This window comes from Phoenix dactylifera, unplaced genomic scaffold, assembly GCF_009389715.1.
Source record: "Phoenix dactylifera cultivar Barhee BC4 unplaced genomic scaffold, palm_55x_up_171113_PBpolish2nd_filt_p 001682F, whole genome shotgun sequence".
Taxonomy (NCBI): Eukaryota; Viridiplantae; Streptophyta; class Magnoliopsida; order Arecales; family Arecaceae; genus Phoenix; species Phoenix dactylifera.
This window is the reverse complement of record NW_024068981.1, coordinates 45574-56831: the sequence shown is the minus strand read 5'-3', so window position 1 is coordinate 56831 and position 11258 is coordinate 45574. Positions and strand designations below refer to the sequence as shown.

General features: G+C 39.5%; 1 long non-coding RNA gene across 1 annotated transcript; it reads right to left on the bottom strand.

Annotated features, from left to right (window-relative positions):
- Positions 1 to 1039: 1039 nt before the first annotated feature.
- Positions 1040 to 1889, bottom strand: LOC120108965. The gene is made up of 3 exons (XR_005510062.1): positions 1871 to 1889; positions 1305 to 1402; positions 1040 to 1201 (listed from the first exon to the last, which is right to left on the bottom strand). It is a non-coding gene; the product is annotated as an uncharacterized LOC120108965 (long non-coding RNA).
- Positions 1890 to 11258: the final 9369 nt, after the last annotated feature.

The following is an 11258-nucleotide window of genomic DNA, read 5'->3' as shown; positions in this document are numbered from 1 at the left end:
TGAACAAGAAAAAATGTATAGACTTAAATTATCTCTACCCAACCACAGTTAATACTCTTCTTATGAAGATATTAAACAAAATGACACAGGAAATCTTTTAGACAGCGTTCAACTGACGTTCCTCACTGTAAGTTCTACTCAAATCTTGATTGCAGTTAGATCTTCAAATGGAACCTGATTGCATCTCAACAGGGCAACGATATGCGGTGTGGCAAAAACATATAACATAGTAATATTAAGTAAAAACTAACATTTTGAAATAATGAATCAATTTGGACAAGGAAATAGATAAGGAAGCTTGGGCATATATACTTTCAGGCAAAAATAATACATGAAACAAGATAAGGTATAATTTCTGCCACCATGTAAACTGAAAGGTTATTGTAATGTAAGACCTGTGGTGCAGAATCGGCACCAGCAGAGACAGCAGCCTGTGATGCCTTTAACACAGTGAGCCAATCCTTTTGCTTACGTGCTTCATTACACTTGGCCAAATGGGTCTGGATAGCATGCACTTGTGAGAAGTCATTAGAGCTGGTTTCCTTTCGTGATAGCTGGTAATGGTGAATTGCCTTCTCAGCTTCTCCCAGTCTGTGAAATATGTGCAGAAATATCAAGTTTTGTTTAAATAAGGCTATGGAAGAAGTAAATTATAAGGAAAGATGCCACCCTTCCTTTGAGTTTAGTACTCCACATGGAAGAAGATCACTTAGAATATAAGCCAATCATAATTAAATCAATATGTAAATGAGAACCTAGTGAGTACCTTCAGCTTACGCAGAGACCCAGAGATTTCCTCTGTCAAAAGAACCTGAAGATGATCAAAGCACATATTAGAGGTTCTAAGCAATTTAAAACAATCAATTCAAAATTCACAAGAATCCCCCTTTTTTTTAGCAAAATAGAGAGAAGGACCACAATACATAAGAGTTCCAGATGTTTGGAGCACTTAAGAAGCTTCATTACCTTAGGCATTTCAAAGCCAAGTAGCTCAATTTCCCACTGAACATAAGCTTCTTCAGGAACACTAGAAGGCCTGTTCATGAAATCTCATTAGTATTTTCAAGTGTTTTGTTCAGAAACCAAGATAGCCAATTGGTTTAGAAAATTGACCTTGTAAACGAGTTCCAAACAAGGTCTGTAACAGAGTGTTTAAGCCGGCCACAAACAGTAATGTCTGGATCACCTGAGCTTTCTCATCCTAAAGCAATAAAAGTGGTTTCACGTACAATTTTTTTTGAAAACAAAAGCTAAACGAACCATCAACCTCATGGATCATGCATATTTGTGTAATTAAGTCATACATTTCCTCCACCCATCTGAGGAACAAGAGCAGTAGGAATGATAACAGTGGTGCCAAGCATAACCAGGTAGTGCTGGAAACCGAGAAGGATAGCCTCCGCTGCATTAGAAGAGCCACAAAATTATTGATGTTGCATCGAAATTTCGCCATTAAGCCAAACAGGTGACGCTAACAGCCAAAAACCCACACCAGATGGAAAACAAAGTAATGAAACCCTCAAAGTAGAAAAAGGAAGAACATTAAATAAATCCTACTGAATTAGCAACAAAAGACCAAATCTAGTAGGAGCACCTACCCAGATAAGAGAGTAATAATACTTCAACTAGATACAAGCGGCACATATACGAACATTTATTTTCATATTAGTAATCAAGAAGCATATTAAAGATACAAAGAGAGTCAAGCAGGTCTCGAACGAGTAAACTAAATTCAAACAAATAAAAGTTAAAAAAAGAGAGGAAACAATCAGTTGTTATACAGCAAACACAATATAAAATAGCAAAAATTCGGGGAAAAAGAGAGAGAGAGAGAGAGAGAGAGAGAGAGAAATGGTGGTTTTGGGCTCACGCCATGGAGGAGGACTGGTTTCCTCATCAACCCGCGCCAGGTAGCCGTTGTCGATGCCGTAGGCGGAGGCGCGCACCACTGTGTGGACGGACCCACGGACGCCGCGCGGCAGGAAACGGCAGAATAAGACGGCGAGCTCGGCGGCGCCGGGGGACTCGATCATGGGGAACATGAGTCCCTGGGGGCCGAGATCAAGGGCCTTCTTGGCCCAGGCGGCGGAGAGCTCCGGAAGGCGGAGGATGGCCGGGGTGCAGGCGGCGGCGAGGGCGAGGAGGGAGGGGAGGGCCTCCGCGATGCCGCCAGAGCCGTGCTCCATGTCGACGACCACGTAGTCGTAGCCGGCGAGGCCGGCGATCTCGGCGAGGGTTGGGGAGGAGCGCAGGAGGAAGAGGCCGTAGAGGGTCTCGCCGGCGATAAGGCGGGACTTGAGGATCTGCGGTTCGAGGGAGAGGGGGGCGAAGTCGGGATCCAAGGAGGCGGCGAAGAGGCGGGCGAAGATATCATCGCCGGAGCCGTTCTGCTTCTTGAATCTGGAGGGGGTTAGGGAGGGGGGGCGATGATGATGAGAGAGAAAGAGAAGACGAGGAATGGACGAGGAATGGAGATGATGATCCCCTCTTAAAAAACTCTGGAATGGGTTGAGGGTGGAGGGCGGTGGCCGGAAAAACGGAAGGAGAGAGAGGGCTCGTTTCCGACAACGCTTTTTAGCGTCGTCTTATCCGGCGACTACACCGACGCTTATTAGCGTCGTCCTTTGCCGACGCTTTTTACAAGCGTCCGCAAATTTTGACGCTAGACCAAATATTGCCGACGCTTGTGAAAAGCGTCGGCAAAACCGACTTTTTCTGTAGTGATGTGGATGTGTAATATATTTTATTTTTGCTTTTCCTTGTTCAACATGCGAGAGAGAGCTTGAGTGGTTCTGAGAGATTCTAGGAGGCAGTTGAGTTGTTGAGGAGACCACCAATTTTTGATTTAATTGTGATTACAAAGGAGAGGCAGCATCTCACTCTTCTTTTCTTATCAAAGGATTAAAAATCAAATATTAATATTATAAGAGGGGTGCAGGTATCATTAAACTATTAGAGCATGAATTTGGTCCTGGGGTGTGGCATCAATTAGTGCAAAGGTTTGGAGAACCAGAACTTTGAATAGCAAGGAGATTTGACAAGCCATGGAGGGCTATGGTCCCCCTCTCCTTTGCCTCTGATTTAATTAGGCGTCACCAAGATGTTACCTACTTGAATTGCCTGGAACTGGCTTGTAATGACCAAGGGCTTCATACTGAGCTTGAAGGTATTGTAGACCCCTTTTCGCTTTTGGTATTGGTAGATACACTATGTCGGTATGGACAAACAATGAGCTGTAGAATACTGTATCATAAGATTTAAACTCATGAGTCAAATTACAATGTTGTATGTTGGTTACAAGCAATTAATCTATCGATCCTTGTCCACTTCCCATGACAACTTATGATGCATCACTTATGGAAACATATATACCAAGCTCTTGCATATTTGTTGTGACAAGTTGTTATTTTTCCACTAGTTATAGGGATGCCTTATAACTAACAAATTTAATTTTTTTTTTCGAGGTTTGAAATTTTGTTAATTCTTCTAGTCTAACAATATCTATCTTTTTTCACGAAGCTTGAGGATGGCGTTGTTTATTTTTTTATCTTCATTGATGAATGACATGTTTGTTCTAATCAACGACTGTTTAAAATCATATTTTATTATTGTTACAAAGTTCCACTTTGAGAGTGTCTGGTTCTATTGCTTCATTTTGCTGGAAGAATATATTTTGTTGAGCTTGGACGTATATATATATATATACCACACTTAATGTTTACACCCATAGGAAAGTACATTGTTCTGGAAAGTGAAAGTCATCACCTCATTAATATTACTCGTAACCAAGATTTAGAGTCTCAATATTTCCCTGGTGCTTGTAAAGATATCTTGCCGGCACGTTATGGTATTAGTGCAATAGATCTATTGGTGTCAGGACATCAAGAAAAAGGAAGTGAAGACCGTGTGTTGGTATGGTACAAGTATGGGGGTTGTACGAATTACTGCTACAATCTGATATGGCTGGTATTGACTGATATTACTGGTGCTTATATTATTGCTTATAACTCGTCTTACAAATGCATGTTTAGAAGCGTTTAGATGATGCATTTTCTACCACATGCTATCTAGTTAATTGTATGTTATCGGGTGGATTTACCCCATACATTGTGCTGTTCATAATGTGAGAAAGTTATGAAAGCAACATTTCCTAAGGTACACCTATATTTGATGCTGCATAGTTCAAATAATCTATCATTTTTTTTCCATGGAAGTCAACCCATTATCTTAATTTACTAATGTTATCCATAGACAATTGATTATTAGAAAATTCAATCAACTCAACTAATTTGCTTGTGTTTACCCCTTTTACTTGACATTGCTTTGGCATCTTCTTATTCTACTCCATGAGTTCCTATTTAGGACAAAACCATGAAGGTCATTGTTAGGGGGAAAAAAGGATAATGTTCTAATTTCTTGCTGATGCAAGATTAAAAGATATTTTATTGTATTTTTGGATATTTTCTTAGGCATTTTTTTGTATTTACCTTTAGAGTTCTATTTTGAGCAATATTGTTGTGCAAGAGTCATAGTTTAGTTATATCTATGGTCATATAGGTTATGAAGTTAGGATTTAATTTTAATTGTTATTTGGATAGTTTGGATGTAGCAGAATTTTAGATTGATTAGGAGGACATGAGCTAAATACATCGACGAACTTATGAAGATTATTGAGTTATTTTGTGAAAAAATTTCTATCTCTTGCTCTCTCTCTTTCTCTCCCAATTCTTCTACTACTACTTTTGCTCTTTCTATTCTTCTCTTAATTTGTATCTATTTTTCCTACAACCTAATATATTGTTGTGCTATTTTCTTATGCCTAAGACTTGAATTCTTCTATGAGTTGGTTATTGACCTTCACCAATGGACAGATTACCATTAGAAACGTGTTTCTGGAACCCACATATCCTTTGGAAGATTAAAACAGAATTTTTGCGACCTTCTTGAAATTTATAATCATCAAAAATCACTTTTCTACCATGGTTTCTGTAATAGGACAGTCAAGAGTTTTCATAACTTAAACCTAGTTTAATCTCTTCCCTAGGTCTACCAATGCATTATAGACCTTCCCCAATTGGTCTTGCATCACTTGATTATCCATTCTGGTTGTCCTTGAGTTTGAAGACCAAGGCCTTGTTTGGCATCACTTCCGGTTTCCATTTTTTTAGTTTTTGTTTAAAAATATAAAAATCGAGGCAAACATGGTATTTGGTAATCCAATTTCATTTTTAGTTTTCTAAAAATCTTTCTTAGTTTCTAGAAATTATGGAAACTAAATAACCTGGTTCGTAAAGTTTTTGAAAAACAAAACCATCTGTGGCGACCATCGTTACCTCTATCATCATTGCTTCCACCATCCCTATTAGCCGCCGCCACCACCCACTAGCAATTATAGTCATTGCCGTCGGTGGCAACCACCATAGGCCGCTGCCCCCTAAACCATTGTCCCTACCATTGTCAATTGCTGGCGACCACAATTTTGGCATGGCGTCTCCATCACCAATGCCACCACTACTACCAAATGCAACCCAGATGACCACCAAACAAGTTTAAAGTTTTAGTTTACAATAACAAAATAAATTGCTTTTATGCCTTAAGAAAATTGAAAATTGGAAGTAATACCAAATGCTTTGCAAGTGTTTCATTACTCCCATACAAGGTTCTCCTTCTTGGTGCTAGATCTTGTACCTGCACCATGAGGGTACAATATTAGCATGCCAGATAATGGGGTCGATTCGGTGTTCCAAGACTCGGTACACCTCCTCGTATCAAGTCTTAGTTCAGTACCAATAGTGTGGGATAATATGCATTGACAATGATTGAGCAAGTATCCTGCAGTACACGGGCTGCCCCACTCAAGCATGGGCCATAAGGCAATAAACGGACAACTGGCGATGGAGAACCGGATCTCTCTAATTCAGCAGCAGGCTTGAGAACCCCTACTCTCCTAACAAAGGGGATGCTTTGTTTGCATAGTTATGTATTCTTCCAAACTAAATATCAGGATGCAATGTTTTGCATATTTCAGTATGTGAAAGGTACTCTAATGTTGTCACATGTAAATCCATAATATGACTTAGCATAAGAGTTTTGATCAGTTCAAGTCCTAGGTTGATAGGAGAAAAACATGGTAACATGAGAAAGAAGCAAGGGGTGGTTGCAAGATCTTGCAATCTGAGCAAAGAGTGATCGACATGGGAATCCATTTAAGTGAAAATCTTGATGCAGGACAAAGGTCTGCAACAATGTTTGAAATACCATGGCGCAAGGGCACACTAGTATGTATCGATGTTATACATAGTGCATAACGCGATATGCCCCCTTCTCTACTTACAATTTACCAATGTGGGTGTGTAGAACCTAGTTGCACACTCCAGTCTTGGACAAAGGATTGTTGCCGTATGTAGCATTCGATCTGCTTGCAGGATCTCTGCTACAAAAATGCTTCTTTGGCCTTCGAGATGGCAAGACTGAATTCATTTGAAATGTTTGATATAGGTCCAACCTCCCGAAAATAAGGATATACATAGCTTAGGGGTTTCATAGTGCTTAGGAAAAGAACATGGAATTAGGCTAATTTTGGTGTAGCAAATAAATCTAAACTAAAAATAGAGAGAAAACTAATTGCTACGAGGCTAACCTAGGAGGTTTTGCAGGGATGGTATAGGAGCACCTCACCTTCCTCCTAAAACCTAAAAAAAGAAACGAGGGGATAGTCTAGAATCCAAAAACCGAGCTAAATTATGCTAATGTAGAAAATTAAACAAAACTTGTAACCTTTCTCCTATGAGTCCCGTCAAGTCCTCCTTCCCCTCCAAGAATGCAAAAGGGTAGAAACCGCTTCCTTCTTCTAATAGAGAAGCTATGATCTGAAGAAGTGTTCGCTTTCAAAAGCTCGAAGCTCCTTATATGAGAATTTTAGTGATTTTTTTACAATCTCTTGATCGTTCTCAGTCCCTTGGATGTTCAAATTTCTATAATACCTCTTAAGAAGGTCTAGAGCTTGTGCACCCAACATGGGAATAAAAGAATTAGCAAAAAATTACCAAAAAAAATGTCAAAATTGAGTGAAAATCAGAGGAGAAATCAGCTTGGGAAGTTGGAGTTCGAGTAGAAGTCGAAAGCCTACTAATGTTAGGGCCGGCACTTTCCGTACACAACCGACCCCAATTTGTGGTTCTTGAATCCATGACAAAGAGTCATGGAGGAGGAGGGGAAGATCTACGCTGAAATGGATGGGAATGTTGAGGAAGTATATGGCAAATCTCGTCAGACTTTAAGTTGATCTATAATAGAAATTATTGGAAAATTAATAAATTTGGCTCTGAATAGTTTTGAAAAGGCTACCGACTATCATCACAGTCATTGCAATCATATTCTTGATGGTAGTTTGGAGGGTGCAAGAGATTGGGGATTCGGCTGCATGGGGTTGGGGTAACCGTGAGGAAATGGAGAAAGGTTTCCCTAATTCTTGTTATGGAATCATTAAGTCAAGGATGCTTGCAATAAGAGAATCTAGGGTGCCGTCGCTAGGATAAACACAGCAAGACCCAAAAAAGGCTTCTCCTACTACTGAAGGGACTGAGATTTTTTAAACAAGCAAGGAGTAATAAAATAAATAATTCTTTTGGATTTTACAATATCTATTGAAGAAAGAAAGTAAAGAAAATAACTAGAAGACTTATCTTAATTAGAAGCAAGAAAACAAAGAAGACTTACAAAACTAAATCTAAGCTAGGATCATTAGTAAGAAAGAAGATAACAAGAAGGCAGACAAAACTAGGATAACTAGTTAGATTCTCACCAACCGAATTCCAATCATAGTCGCACTAGTCATCACTTGGGCTTTCCATGTCTCCACTAATGTATCATTGGCTTCGCGTAGGGCATTTTGGAGTCATCGAAAGAACAAAAGCCCTTTAGTCACAAGAAGGCTTTTATAGAGTTGTACCATAGTAATGTAAATCATATCACAAAGAACACTTAAAAGAGAGTAAACTTTAATTCAATTCACTATTCACTATGATGCAAAAGAAGGGCTTGCATGTGGTGTTTAGTATTCTAGTGTCCTTACATTGATAGAAACTCTTGGGATCCGCTAGAATTGGATTAGGAATTGCAAAATTATCCAAAATAAGGCTTCTGGAAACAAATCTCGTGCCTTAAAGGCATCTAAATGAAAAATAAATCCAAGTGACAAAAGGCTCGGGCACTATTAGAATGAACTGATGGAAGCCTAGGTATTGTCACTCAAACCCTACTTTAACTAGAACTTGAATTCCTTCCAATTGTAGGTTTTTGCCTTTAATAACTAAACTGACAATAGGGGTATTACCATCAATTCATCTACCAATAATTTGATTCCTACCATTGGTTCACAAACTCAGACTACACTGATACAATAATTGCAGAACTTTCTCATGTGATGTCCAATTGAAGCAATTTAAGATGCATTGGAAAGCTTGATGATGGACCTGATAGAAATTGTTGCATCCCAAAATTCTACCTGCGATATTTTTAATTAATTCTTGAAATTATTTGTAGCTATGAGCACCTGTGAGTCATGGTGCCATGATATAGTCATGCTTGGCTATCAATTGAGGCTCCCCAAGGGCGGCCCACGATGCTTTGGTGTTGCTACTTTGTCCCTAAAAGCGAACATCAAGGCAAGGGTACTTCTGGCTTACATGATCCTTTCTTTTAATTCATTTCTGACCCTACTTTCTCCTTTTGTTATTATTATCTATTCTATTTTCGTCATGCTCAAGTCTATTATTGCTGTACATCTAATCTGTCACGCCCCAAATCTGGATCATGACACGGCCGTCCTATTGCAAATATATACATACAATAACACAAAGCCAGCTAAAATTTCATAACAGAAATGAATAATTTATTTATAAAATGTCATAATAAGTTTCATAAATAGAACGGTACAGAGCTTCTAAAATTTTAACATTTGATATTCTATTTTTATCTTTCTCAAACCTTGAAGTTCGTCAAGCTGCTTGATCCTAGCAATCTTAATTATCTGAAAAAAATGAATTAAGTGGTGTAAGCTATACAGCTCAGTAAGTAACTATGTACAATCTTACCAGATCAAGCATAATGTACTTCATGCTAATGCATTAATTTAAGAAATTAACAATTATAACAAAGTAAGCATTTTATATAGCATATAGTCAAATCAGACATAAAATAGTGGATGCCCAATCATGCAAGTTCATAAGGATGAATATGCATCACATAAAAATTCTTGTCATTATTCATGCTTGAAATCTGTACTTGCCATTATTCATACTTTAAAATTTGTACATGCCATGATTTATACTTTGAAATCCATACTTGCCATTATTCATGCTTTGAAATCCATACTCTTAGATAATAGTGCAGCTATGGCCGCTCCTATTTGTTGGGTTGTGGAGCCTGATCCATTTCCTTTTTTCGAGACCCCTATGTGCACTATGGTGGTGGAGGATCAAGGAAAGACAACCCGGAAAGAATTCGAGAAGATTTAGAGTTGAATCAGCAAAGAAAAAAATTTTCAGCAAGGTCCGGAGTCGACTCTAGCAGACTTGGAGTCGACTCTGGCACACAGATAGACTTGGCACAGTTTTTTGGAGTCGACTCCAGCAGACTTGGAGTCGACTCCCCAGTGTTGGAGTTGACTCGAGAACTCCAGGAGTCGACTCCCACAGGCAGACAGAGAGGCATTTTCTGTGGACTGTTGCCGAGTCAACTCGCAGAATTGTGGGAGTCGACTTGAGCACGATTTTCACGCGAGGCTGAGTTATGAACCGGATCCAAGCCAAGATTTTTTGAGCCCTAATCAAAGTAAGAGATTGGGAGGTATATATAGACTTCTTGAGGGACACGAGAGGTATGTTGCAACCTAGAGAAACCCTAGAACTCATCAACGAGAGGTTCCAAAAGTAGATCCTTTGTGTGCATTAGGAAGACGACGTGTTGCTCGTCTTGAGAGAGATTGTTTGCTGTGAGAAAGAGAGTTTGTTCTCTTCTCTTGAATCTCTGTAACTTCCTTTGATCATATAGTGAAATATTGATCTGTGCGGCTGTGGACGTAGGAACAAGAGACTCCGAACCACATAAACTTGAGTGTCTTGTGCGTTTGCTATTGTTTTTGCCGTGTTCCTCTTTCTCCTACTATCCTTTATATTCTGCAATCGTAGGGTTGATCCCTAACAACTGGTATCAGAGCTATCTGGTTCGAAGGAAAAAGTGGAAGCAATGGCGGCTGACGAAGGCAAGGTCAAGATTGACAGATTTGACGGCAAAGACTTTGGTTTCTAGAAGATGCAGATCGAAGATTATCTGTATCAGAAGAAACTTCATCTACCTCTTGAAGCTATGAAACCGACAGATATGTCACAGGTGTTAGATGTATGCCCTAGAAGCCAATTTGGCTGACACATTGTTGATTCTAGGGACATAATTTTGTACTTGACTGTTTATTATTGAATAAATAAAAGGCATCTTTTTATTCATATTATTTATGTGTCTATGAATCGTCCAAGGAATTAATAAGATGATGATACATATTTTCAAGAGTTGAGAATTTGAGCCATGTATCATTGGTGATTAATTTCTAAATGCTCCTGATCAATGGATCATCACGAGGACGGTGATCGATCCGATTAGTGCACAGATCACTTTTCTTCTGGATGGACGAGACTTGAGTCCACAGTGTAGGGACACTGAAGTGATAGTGCAAGTGCTTGTTAGAGAACAAGGGTACTGAGCGTGACCAAGACAAGAAGTCACTTGGATGTCTATCCACTCGTCAGTGACTTGCTTGATGTTGCAGTAGTGTGACTGGTCCTTTGACCTGCGGTGCTTCGGCTACTCACAGTGAGGTTATTGTAGTTTGACTGCACACATACATGGTCTCTAGCCATATGGGTCCATGCAGTGTAGATTGGCTGCAGTAAGTTCACTGTAGGAGTAGGGTATGCACCTATAAGGAATCTATCGACCTTGATAGAAGAGGAGTGATCCTATGTGATTTGTTAGACTGAGTTCTAAGACCTTGGCCAGGGCAGTAATATAAAGTGGAAAAAGAGTTTTCCACTACCAAACTCAAGTCGAATAAATCTTGACATATGACAGACGATGGGGTTTGACGAGTTGTCCATGACCTCCGTTCTGTAGGGATCCACGATAGTAGGACTGTATCACACGTTAACTGCACCTAGAGGTTCATCTTTCTATTCTACTGGGTAGCCACTACATGCTGCTAG